This window comes from Mustelus asterias, chromosome 6 (genome assembly GCF_964213995.1).
Source record: "Mustelus asterias chromosome 6, sMusAst1.hap1.1, whole genome shotgun sequence".
NCBI lineage: Eukaryota > Metazoa > Chordata > Chondrichthyes > Carcharhiniformes > Triakidae > Mustelus > Mustelus asterias.
In genome coordinates this window covers 129,376,378-129,388,271 of record NC_135806.1, presented here as the reverse complement: position 1 = coordinate 129,388,271, position 11,894 = coordinate 129,376,378, and positions in this window count along the sequence as shown.

The window sequence follows — 11,894 nt, the reverse complement described above, 5'->3', positions numbered from 1 at the left end:
AGTTCTGTTGCAGTTGTACAGGATGTTGGTGAGGCCGCATCTGGAGTATTGTGTTCAGTTTTGGTTGTCTTGCTAGAGGAAAGATGTTATTGAACTGGAGAGAGTGCAGAAGCGATTTACAAGGATGTTGCCAGGACTCAAGGGACTGAGTTATATGGAGAGATTGGACAGGCTAGGACATTATTTTTGGAGCGTAGGATTTTATGGCCTTGCCCGAGTGAGGCCGTAAAATCCCACCTTAAGAGTCATACTACGCAGAAAAGGCCCTCCAGCCCATCAATTCTGCACCAACAGTATCCATGACTACAGGCTCACTAATCCCATTTTCCTGTACTTGTCCCATTTCCTTGAATGTGATGGGGTGGGATTCTCCCCAAAAAAATCTGAGTGCCGAATTTGCATAAAAACTGGAGTAAATCCTGCTGTTTTTTTCACGGGATTTTCAAAATGAATCTCCCACACTCTGTGCATCACAGAGTGCTCTAGTGTGAGTCCCGTTAAAAATCTGTGGGTGGGGCCTGTTCCTCGAAGAGGCCGGCAGCATAGCGCTGAGTGGGCCACTGCACATGCGCAGTCGACCCTCACTGCCGGCCTCCCGATTGCTGACCAGCCAGATCACTGTCCAGCCCCATGACCCGCAATGCTGCCCCACCGGTTCCCACCACCACCCCCCATCGCTGGCCTACCGCACCTCTCTGGGCCAGTCCCGACCACTCCCCCCACCACCCCCTCCCCCCGGCCCACCTCAATTCCCCCCTGGAAGTCCCTCACCCCCCATCCCCCCCACAGCCCCCACTCGACACCCTCGGCAGGCCTGCTCCCCCGGCAGGCGACCACCCTCCATCCCAATGGCCAGCCCCAATCGCTGGTCTCTCTCCCTGTACAGAGTGGCAGCTGAATCCCCCCACCTCCACTGATCTCCCTCCCCGTCCAGAGGCCCTGCCCCCTATAGTTCCCACCCAGAGGGGGAGGGACCTATAGATGAAGGATGAAGGATTAGCGCTCCAAAAGCTCGTGATACCAAATAAACCTGTTGGACTTTAACCTGGTGTTGTTAGACTTCTTACTGTGCTCTAAAGAAAACAATCCAAGCCTATGTAGTCTCATCTTATATCTCAAATACTCCATCCCAGGCAATATCCTGGTGAACCTCCTCCGTACCCCCTCGAGTGCAATTACATCCTTCCTATAGTAAGGTGACCAGAACTGCACACTGTACTCCAGCTGTGGCCTCACCACCATTCTGTACAGCTCCAACATTATCTCCTTGGTCTTATACTCTATGCCACCATTGATAAAAGCAAATGTCGCATATGCCTTCTTAACTATTCTATTCACCTGCTGTGCCAACTTCAGAGATTGGTGAATAATTACCCCGCGATCCCTCAGTTCCTCTGAACTTCCCAGTGTCCTGCCATCCATTAAATACTCCCTTCTCTTGTTACTTCTTCAGAAGTGTATCACCTTGCATTTATCAGGGTTAAATACCATCTGCCACTGCTCTGACCTTCTGACATCGGGGGTCGGAGTTAAAGCGACTCTGAAGCAGGCGTGGAGGAGTCGGATAAAAGCAAATTACTGCGGATGCTGGAATCTGAAACCAAAAGCGAAAACACTGGAAAATCTCAGCAGGTCTGGCAGCATCTGTACGGAGAGAAAAGAGCTGACGTTTCGAGTCCAGATGACCCTTTGTGGAGTAAACGGATACAGCTTTGTCACATCATATTTTCCAAGTCTTATTTTTTGCTCGAGCAATAATATTTCTTGTACATACTTAAGTTGTAAGTAGTAATCACATTGATGTTGTAATCTCCATTCTGCGATTGATTGCTTTGTAAATCGATGAAATATAGTGATCCTCTGTTAAATGGATGAAATGCTTTTGGGCAAAAAAAAACATGCAGTGAACAAGATTTGTGGAGGAGGCATAAGTAATCCCTTTTAAATATAAACCTTACGGGTGATTATCACAGAGCTTTCATACTTTTCCTTCCACAGATCTGTCTACGGCCAGCTATTTGAGTTGTAGAGTGAGCCAGCATGGGAGGCCAGCAACTACCAATGATTTTCTTCAGCAAAACATCTCAAGAGACTTTCGAAGAGCATCACCAAATAAAATTTAACACACTAAGACAAGTAGCTGGTATTAAGGCAGGTGATTGAAAGCTTGGTCAAAGAGGTGGATTTTAAGAAGCATCTTATAGGGAGAGATGGAGGAAAAGCTAAAATTATATTTATTAGTCAGGCTTACATTAATACTGCAGTGAAATTACTGTGAAATTCCCCTCATCGCCACACTCCGGCGCCTGTTCGGGTCACTGCACCTAACCAGAATGTCTTTCGGATTTTGGGAGGAAACCGGAGCACCCGGAGGAAACCCACACAGATACGGGGAGAATGTGCAAACTCCACACAGACAGTGGCCCAAGCCGGGAATCAAACCGGGGTCTCTGGCGCTGTAAGGCAGCAGTACTAACCACTGTGCCACCGTGCCAGAAGGTACAGAGGTGAAAAGATTCTGGAGGAAATTTAAGAACTTAATGCCTCGACATGTGAAGGAGGACCAGAGAGATTTGGCGTATTTCAGTGCTGGATGAGGTTATAGAGTTAGGAAGGGGCCAGACGACTGAAAACAAGCAGGTGGCAGTGTATAGGACTGGGAGAACAAGACTTATAGGTTGTGACATTAGTGTACCTTTAAGAGCTTTTTTTTAAATCATGTTCTCTGTAGCTCTGTGTTGTTGAGTTGTTGGTAGGAGTCCTTATATTACTCCTTAAATGGGGTTTGTGTATTTTTACTTTGGGATCTTTTATGACCCTACATTGTTCGGAGGAAGACTGGTGGCAGGTCATGTGTTTTGGACAGTTTTTTTTTCATAATGAATTCAAGGTTTCATTTTCTGTTTTGGCTGGCTGCAGTTTTAAGTTTTAGAAGAGACATCAAGCTGAAAAGAAGTGTTTCTCTCTCTCTCTCGCTCCCTGGTTTTGGAAATTCTGCTGGTTAGCTGAGAGCAAAGCTTCTTTCTTTCCTGGAGTAGAACAACTGCTGTTGGTGGCTTGACCAGAGTCTCTCCCTGGTGTTCTGGGAAGCTGTTCTGAGTGTGTCCAGAGAGCTGCTCGAAGTTACAAGGCTGAGAAGTCAGGATTTTCAATTCTCCAACCAAAAGACACAATTCCAGTATCACGTGAGCTTTAGTCTTTGCTGTGTTAAACCTGTGGAAAGGGTTTTTTGTCTATAGGAAGTTTTGGTTTGATTGGAATATCTTAGGTATATTGGTTAAGGGTTATACATTATTGTTGTTTTGTTTTTGTCTGTAATTGATAGAAGTTATTACTCATTTTCTTACTATACATGTTAACTATATTCTTAAATAAACTTTGTTTGATAAAAGCTCCCTGGTGGGTCATTTGAATCATACCTGAGGTGAAACATCTCATGCTTCTCCTCGCCAAATTCAAGGTGCAAAACTTATGATCCAGGCGGGCTCTATAAAAAACTTTGGAGATTTTGGCCTGAGTTATAACAAGATGAACAGATTTGATGTGAGTTCTACAATGGACAACAAATTTTTGGATGCATGGAGAGTAAGAGGCCATTCAAGTGTAACTCCTCACTAAGTACTGTATAAATAGTACTGGGAGGCATATCAAGGTCCATCTCCCATTTTCCTCCTTGACCCCAGTCCCCCATTTCTCCTGCCTTCCCTGGACTTGGATTGTTACCTTTGCTTCCAAAACTAGCACGAGATAGAGAGATGAATAAGGGTAGGCCAGGTTGTATCATTGGGCTTAATTCTCCAAGCCCACTCCCACTTAGACCATTCCGTGTTTGGCCTTCGGCACCGTCCCAGGGAGGTTCCTGGAGAAGCAGTAGCTTTTCTCTTGACTGGGCGCTTGACAGGTTTGCAGACTCCACACTGAGTTCAACAATTCCCCATAATAACCTCTACTGCCATTGTGTTTTGATTTATTTTTGGATGGAAGCTGTTGAAGATGTTGTTCCTGTTCCCACCTGCTGAAAACCCACATTTTATTTCTCCACTTGTTCCATTATCAAATTATTTTGTCTTGCACATCATTGTTTTGTCATTTTATCTCTTCTGCTTACGTCCGTATTGCACCGCTTCCCTTCTGTTCCTTATCACTCAGCCCCTCTCCATCCGCCCCTCCACCCCCCCAACACAGGACCAGCTTAAATCCTATCACATCTCTCACTTTGTCCCAATTCTGATGAAAGAAAATTGACCTGAAGTCTTTAGTGGGGGGAGGTCGGGATCATCTGCCCGGGTCATCGGGAATCTGGGAACAGTGTTGTGGGGGAGGGGTGGTGGTGGGGTGGGGGGGGGGGGGGGTGGGTAGAATTCAGCAGGAGAACTGAAACAGCTTTTACACCAGTGGATTTCCCCGCTCAATTGCCCCCACCCGCTGTCGGTAATCCAACGGGTTACACCTAATGGACCCAAAAGAGAAAAGCCTGGAAAAACCCAACAGGTCTGGCAGCATCTGTGGATAAAAAAACATTTGACTATGGACTTGAAACGTTAGCTCAGTTTTTCTCTCCACAGATGCTGCCAGACCTGCTGAATTTTTCCAGCATTTTTGTGGTTATGTTATATATTTTATACTTTTCTACCTATCTTTTCTACCTACTATACTCCTCATACACCTATGACTGTGTGGCCAAATTCCCCTCCAGCTTCATTTTCAAGTTTGCTGATGACACCACCATAGTGGGTCGGATCTCAAACAATGACGAGACAGAGTACAGGAATGAGATCGAGAATCTGGTGAACTGTTGCAGCGACAATAATCTCTCCCTCAATGTCAACAAAACGAAGGAGATTGTCATCAACTTCAGGAAGCGTAAAGGGAAAACGTGCCCCTGTCTACATCAATGGGGACAAAGTAGAAATGGTCGGGAGCTACATGTTTTTAGGTGTCCAGATCACCAACACCCTGTCCTGGTCCCCCCATGCTGACACTATAGTTAAGGAATCCCACCAACGCCTCTACTTTCTCAGAAGACTAAGGAAATTTAGTATGTCCAATAAGATTCTCACCAACTTTTACAGATGCACCAAAGAAAGCATTATTTCTGGTTGTATCACAGCTTGGTCTGGCTCCTGCTCTGCCCAAGACCACAAGAAACTACAAAGAGCCATAAACAAAGCTCAGTCCGTCACTCAAACCAACCTCCCATCCACTGACACTGTCTACACTTCTGGCTGCCTCAGAAAAGCAGCCAGCATAATTAAGGACTCCACACACCCCGTTTGTACTATTCTCCACCTTCTCCCATCGGGAAAAAGATACAAAAGTCTTAGGACACGTACCAACCGACTCAAGAACAGCTTCTTCCCTGCTGCCATCAGACTTTTGAATGGATCTCCCTCGCATTAAGTTGATCTTTCTCTACACCCTGGCTATGACTGTAACACTAATTCTCCACTCTCTCCTTTCCTTCTCTATGCACGGTATGCTTTGTCTGCATAGCGCGCAAAAAACAATACTTTTCATTCTATGCTAATACAATACTAAAACCAAATCAAATCTTAGTTTTATCTGAAACTTTGGGCACCATGCCTCCTCTAAGTCATTGATATGAATTGTAAAAAGTTGAGGCCCCGCCCAGATCTCTGTGGGACTCCACTCAACAGATCCTGCCAATCAGAAAAAGACCCATTTATGCACAGCCAATCTTCTGTCCATGCTCAAATGTCACCGACACCATGAGCTTTTATCCTCCACAATACCCTTTGATACGGCATCTTATCAAATGCCGTCTTGAAATCAAAGTATGTCCGTATTCTCCCCTTCATCCATAGTACATGTTACCCCTTCAACGAACTCCAATAAATTGGTTAAGCCTGACTGTCCTTTCACGAAATTATGCTGACTCTTCCCGATTATCTTGATTTTTTTTTGAAGTGCCCAGCTATAATCTCTTTAAAGATCATTTCTAACATCCTCCCCATGACAGATGTCAAGCTGACTGGTCTATAGTTTCGTCGCCTCACAGCGCTAGGGACCCAGGTTCAATTCCTGGCTTGGGTCACTGTCTGTGTGGAGATCGCATGTTCTCCCCGTGTCTGCGTGGGTTTCCTCCGGGTGCTCCGGTTTCCTCCCACAGTCTGAAAGATGTGCTGGTTAGGTGCATTGACCTGAACAGGCGCCGGACTGTGGCGACCAGGGGAATTTCGCAGTAACTTCATTGCAGTGTTAATGTAAGCCTTACTTGTGGCTAATAACTAAATAAACTTTAAACTTTAAACTTTTCTTTAATATTTGCTACTTTTGATCCTGAAAAGTGCCTAGTCAACCTCAAATTACTCTGAAAGGGTAAGTTATCTCAAAACTTGAGCAACAGGTGAAGCTAGCTGTTTCATGTTGTTACTATGCAGTAGCAACACCAGTGGCCGTCAAACCAAAAAGATGTTCTACCCATCACACAAATGAGTAATATGTTATATCAATTTCAATGCTGGTGTGATACCAGATTTCTAGGCTGCATGTCCCAATGACTGGTGGATTCTATCAAACACTGCTGCCTGTTCCAAACACCCAAAGAGACAAGTATTGACCATACTCAGCTAGCCAGTGTTTGTAAAATGCAGAGCAAAATTTCAATGTGGAAGTGATTCTGCTACTGGGCAACACTTGATAAACAATCCCAGTTGTGCTAAGAATTACCATGACACCCAATTTAAGATTATCGGTTGGGCTTGCAGTGTGGCTCACTTATGTATGCTGAAAGCTACATTTATTCACACAAGGCCATGTCCATGCATTGTGCCCTTTTCAGCTTTAAAAAAGCTTGGAGGACAGCCATTCCCTCGTTCATTCCTCATGACAATGCCTTGACCAGAGCCGATTTACCTGGTTTAAATTAAACAAAAGCTTGGCGATTAACTTTTCCCCGATGCATTGTTTATTGGAACGTCTCTCCTAATCATTGTTTAATCATTGTTTACTTGCTAACCAATCAGTGTTCTCTTCTCGTGCAGTATAAATTATTATTCCCCTTTGAGATTTAGTATTCTTGTCAATCTGTCCTGATAAGTGTAAGACGAAAAACTTTGACAGCATGTCTCTTTTGTTTCAGCAACATTCAAATGTCGTATTTCATCGATTGCACCACATTGACACATTTCATGTAAAAATATCTGCAGTATGGGTATACATTTTAGTATTGAGTAAACATTACTATTTGGGGCAGCACGGTGGCACAGTGGTTAGCAGTGCTGCCTCACAGTGCCAGGGACACGGGTTCAATTCCAGCCTCTAGTCACTGTCTGTGTGGAGTTTGTCCATTCTCCCCGTGTCTGCGTGGGTTTCCTCCCAGTGATCTGGTTTCCTCCCACAGTCCAAAGATGTGCAGGTTAGGTGGATTGGCCATGCTGAATTGATCCTAGTGTCAGGGGGATTAGCAGGGTAAATGTGTGGGGTTACGGGAATAGGGCCTGGGTGGGATTGTGGCCAGTACAGACTCGATGGGCTAAATGGCCTTCTTCTGTACTGTCGGGATTCTATTTTCAGGGATTGACAGTGTATTTAGTTGCAACTCTCTGTTGCACTGGCAGATTTTGATGTGCTAATTGGACTTTTGACAGGAGCCCTATTGCTTCAGGTAGGCTCCAGTATGCTCCAGGTGCAAAGCAAACAATCCTTACCCCTTAACTCATTTTTACAAATCACTTACTCATTTCAGACGTTCCATGGTGGGACTGTGTCAGTGCTACAAATCAAATATGCAACATCAGCTGTCACACACAAAATATGGGGCAAAGCCATGAACAACCTGCAACTGCAGATATAAAACCTGGAATGAGGAGCTGACAAATTAAGTCTCCTTTATTACATGTGAAGGCACATCAGCAAAGTTAAACTGAAGCTCTGACGGAGAGGCACCCAGGCTCAAAATGTTGGCTCTGTTCTAGAATAGAATAGAATAGAATAGAGTCCCTACAGTGCAGAAGGAGGCCATTGGGCCCATCAAGCCTGCACCAACATCAATCCCACCCCGGCCCTAACCCTACATATTTACCCTGCTAACCCCCTGATACCAAGGGGCAATTTAACATGGCCAATGAACCTAACCCGCACATCTTTGGACTGTGGGAGGAAACCGGAGCACCCGGAGGAAACCCACACAGACACGGGAAGAATGAGCAAACTCCACACAAACGGTCACCCGAGGCTGGAATTGAACCCGGATCCCTGGTGCTGTGAGGCAGCAGCACTAACCACTATGCTACCATGTCTTCTCTCTCCACAGATGCTGTCTGACCTGCTGAGATTTTCCAGCATTTTCTAACTTTTGTTAAACTGAAGCCCTTCCACACAGTCTTTCCCGGCTTGGGTCGCTGTCTGTGCGGAGTTTGCGTGTTCTCCCCATGTCTGCATGGGTTTCCTCCGGATGAACATAGAACATAGAACATAGAACATTACAGCGCAGAACAGGCCCTTCGGCCCACGATGTTGCACCGACCAGTTAAAAAAAAAAACTGTGACCCTCCAACCTAAACCAATTTCTTTTCGTCCATGAACCTATCTACGGATCTCTTAAACGCCCCCAAACTAGGCGCATTTACTACTGATGCTGGCAGGGCATTCCAATCCCTCACCACCCTCTGGGTAAAGAACCTACCCCTGACATCGGTTCTATAACTACCCCCCCTCAATTTAAAGCCATGCCCCCTCGTGCTGGATTTCTCCATCAGAGGAAAAAGGCTATCACTATCCACCCTATCTAAACCTCTAATCATCTTATATGTTTCAATAAGATCCCCTCTTAGCCGCCGCCTTTCCAGCGAAAACAATCCCAAATCCCTCAGCCTCTCCTCATAGGATCTCCCCTCCATACCAGGCAACATCCTGGTAAACCTCCTCTGCACCCTCTCCAAAGCCTCCACATCCTTCCTGTAATGTGGGGACCAGAACTGCACACAGTACTCCAAGTGCGGCCGCACCAGAGTTGTGTACAGTTGCAACATAACGCTACGACTCCTAAATTCAATCCCCCTACCAATAAACGCCAAGACACCATATGCCTTCTTAACAACCTTATCTACTTGATTCCCAACTTTCAGGGATCTATGCACACATATACCTAGATCCCTCTGCTCCTCCACACTATTCAAAGTCCTCCCGTTAGCCCTATACTCAACACATCTGTTATTCCTACCAAAGTGAATTACCTCACACTTCTCCGCATTAAACTCCATCCGCCACCTCTCGGCCCAACTTTGCAACCTGTCTAAGTCTTCCTGCAAACTACGACACCCTTCCTCACTGTCTACCACACCACCGACTTTGGTGTCATCAGCAAATTTGCTAATCCACCCAACTATACCCTCATCCAGATCATTAATAAATATTACAAACAGCAGTGGCCCCAAAACAGATCCCTGAGGTACACCACTTGTAACCGCACTCCATGATGAATATTTACTATCAACCACCACCCTCTGCTCCGGTTCCCCCCTACAGTCCAAGAGGCGTGCTGATTAGGCGCACTGGCCATGCTAAATTCTCCCTCAGTGTACCCGAACAGGCGCCGGAGTGTGACGACTAGGGGATTTTCACAGTAACTTCATTGCAGTGTTAATGTCAGCCTACTTGTGACACTAATAAATAAACTTTAAGCTATCTTTTTATGTAGCTAAAAGTCAAATTTTGTTTATGGCCCACTTGGCTCTTTTTACTGGCGCTATATAAATGGAAGTTGTTGTTGTCTAAACATTTAGCACACTGCTGATCATTTGTACAATTTCTCCTGATGTTCAAGGTGGAAAAATGGGCAATGTTTCCAGTGGGTTATCGTGTAGCACGTGGCAGAGAGCAACAGATTGTAATGGTTATTAAGATGGCTGACATTTTGTGCTCATTTTACTCAAATGCTACTTGCTTTATGCAATGACTTCAATCAGGCCATTGAGGTTGGCCTATTGGAATATGAACTTCCTGATTACGGAGTCAAATGATGGGCCAATCAAGGAGTCTTTTCCGTGTATTTAACCGGGAGTGTCGGTTCCTATGGCACTCCCGAAGGTCGACTGCTGGCTGATAGACTCTGTGTACTGCTGTTGGAATTGTAAATAAAGGGATTCTGGCGAAGGGAATCAAATTGAACTCAGATTTCAAATTGGAAATGAACCGTTAATTCCCACCAAGAGCATAAACTATTGCCCAAGTGCTGATGCAGATAATTATGAATCACCTCCTGCTATTATTTTCCGCCTCCAGATACGCATTTATTCAGGAATATTTGGTTGAGTCCAATCAACCATCATCAAACTGAGGGCACAGGAAAATGTTTCAATTACTATCTGAACATTCATTTGCAAGCGCATCATTTCGCTTCATGGTGACAAATTGAATCGAACCTTGACATTGTGGTGCCTCAAAGCTGATTAACCATGCCTTACCACACATTAGTGAATGTTCCAAAAGACAAAATCAATTAGAACCAAAATTACCATTAACCCGAACATATGCATGAAAATAATTAACAGCACGGTGGCACAGTGGTTAGTACTGCTGCCTCACAGTGCAACGGACCTGGGTTCAAGTCCGGCCTCGGGTGACTGTCTGTGTGGAGTTTGCACGTACTCCCTGTGTCTGCGTGGGTTCCCTCCTGTTTCTTCCCACAATCTGAAACACGTGCTGGTTAGGCGCATTGCCAATGCTAAATTGCCCCTTAGTGTCAGGGAGATTAGCAGGGTAAATATATGGTGTTGCGAGGATAGGGTCTGGGTGGGATGGTTGTTGGCGCAGGCTCGATGGGCTGAAAGGCCTCCGTCTGCACGGAAATGATTCTAAGATTCTATACTGATAGAACACATTTGAAGTGATAATAGATCCAAGAGCACTGCACAAAAGCATGATATAATATTATATAACACCCACATATTAGGTCAGATGATCAAAAGCTTGGTTTTACTGAGCATCTTTTCTTTCATTCATTCATCAAATGCTTTTATTGCCCAACACTAATTGCAATTGAACTGATTGGCTTGCTGAGTTATTTAAGAGTCAACCTCATTAGGCAGCACAGTGGTTAGCACTGCTGCTTCACAGCTCCAGGGACCCGGGTTCGATTCCCGGCTTGGGTCACCGCCTGTGTGGAGTTTGCACATTCTCCTCGTGTCTGCGTGGGTTTCCTCCGGGTGCTCCGGTTTCCTCCCACAGTCCAAAGATATGCGGGTTAGGTTGATTGGCCATGATAAATTGACCCTTAGTGTCCTGAGATGTGTAGGTTAGAGCGATTAGTGGGTAAATATGGGGATATGGGGGTAGGGCCTGAGTGGGATTGTGGTCGGTGCAGACTCGATGGGCCGAATGGCCTCTTTCTGTACTGTAGGGATTCTATGATTCTCATTGCTGTGGATCTGGAGTCACATGTGGGCCAATCCAGGTAGGCACGGCACAGCACAGCACAGCACAGGAACCAGATATGATAGTGACTTTTAAGGGGCGTCTTGACAAATACATGAATAGGATGGAAACAGAGGTATACGGTCCCTGGAAGGATAGGGGGTTTTAGTTCAGTCAGGCAACATGGTCGGTGCAGGCTTGGAGGGCCAAAGGGCCTGTTCCTGTGCTGTAATTTTCTTTGTTCTTTGTTCTTTTTTGTAACACCAGGTTAAAGTACAACAGGTTTATTTGGAATCAGGTGAGTCACATTTCGGAGCAGCGCTCCGAAAGCTCGGGATTCCAAATAAACCTGTTGGACTTTTACCTGGTGCTGCGAGACTTTTTACTGTGCCCACCCCAGTCCAATACCGGCAACTCCACATCAATCCAGGTAACGACAGCAAATGTCCTTCCCTAAAGGACATTAGTGAACTAGGTGGGTGTCCTTTAGAGAAGGAAATCTGCCGTCCTTATCTGGT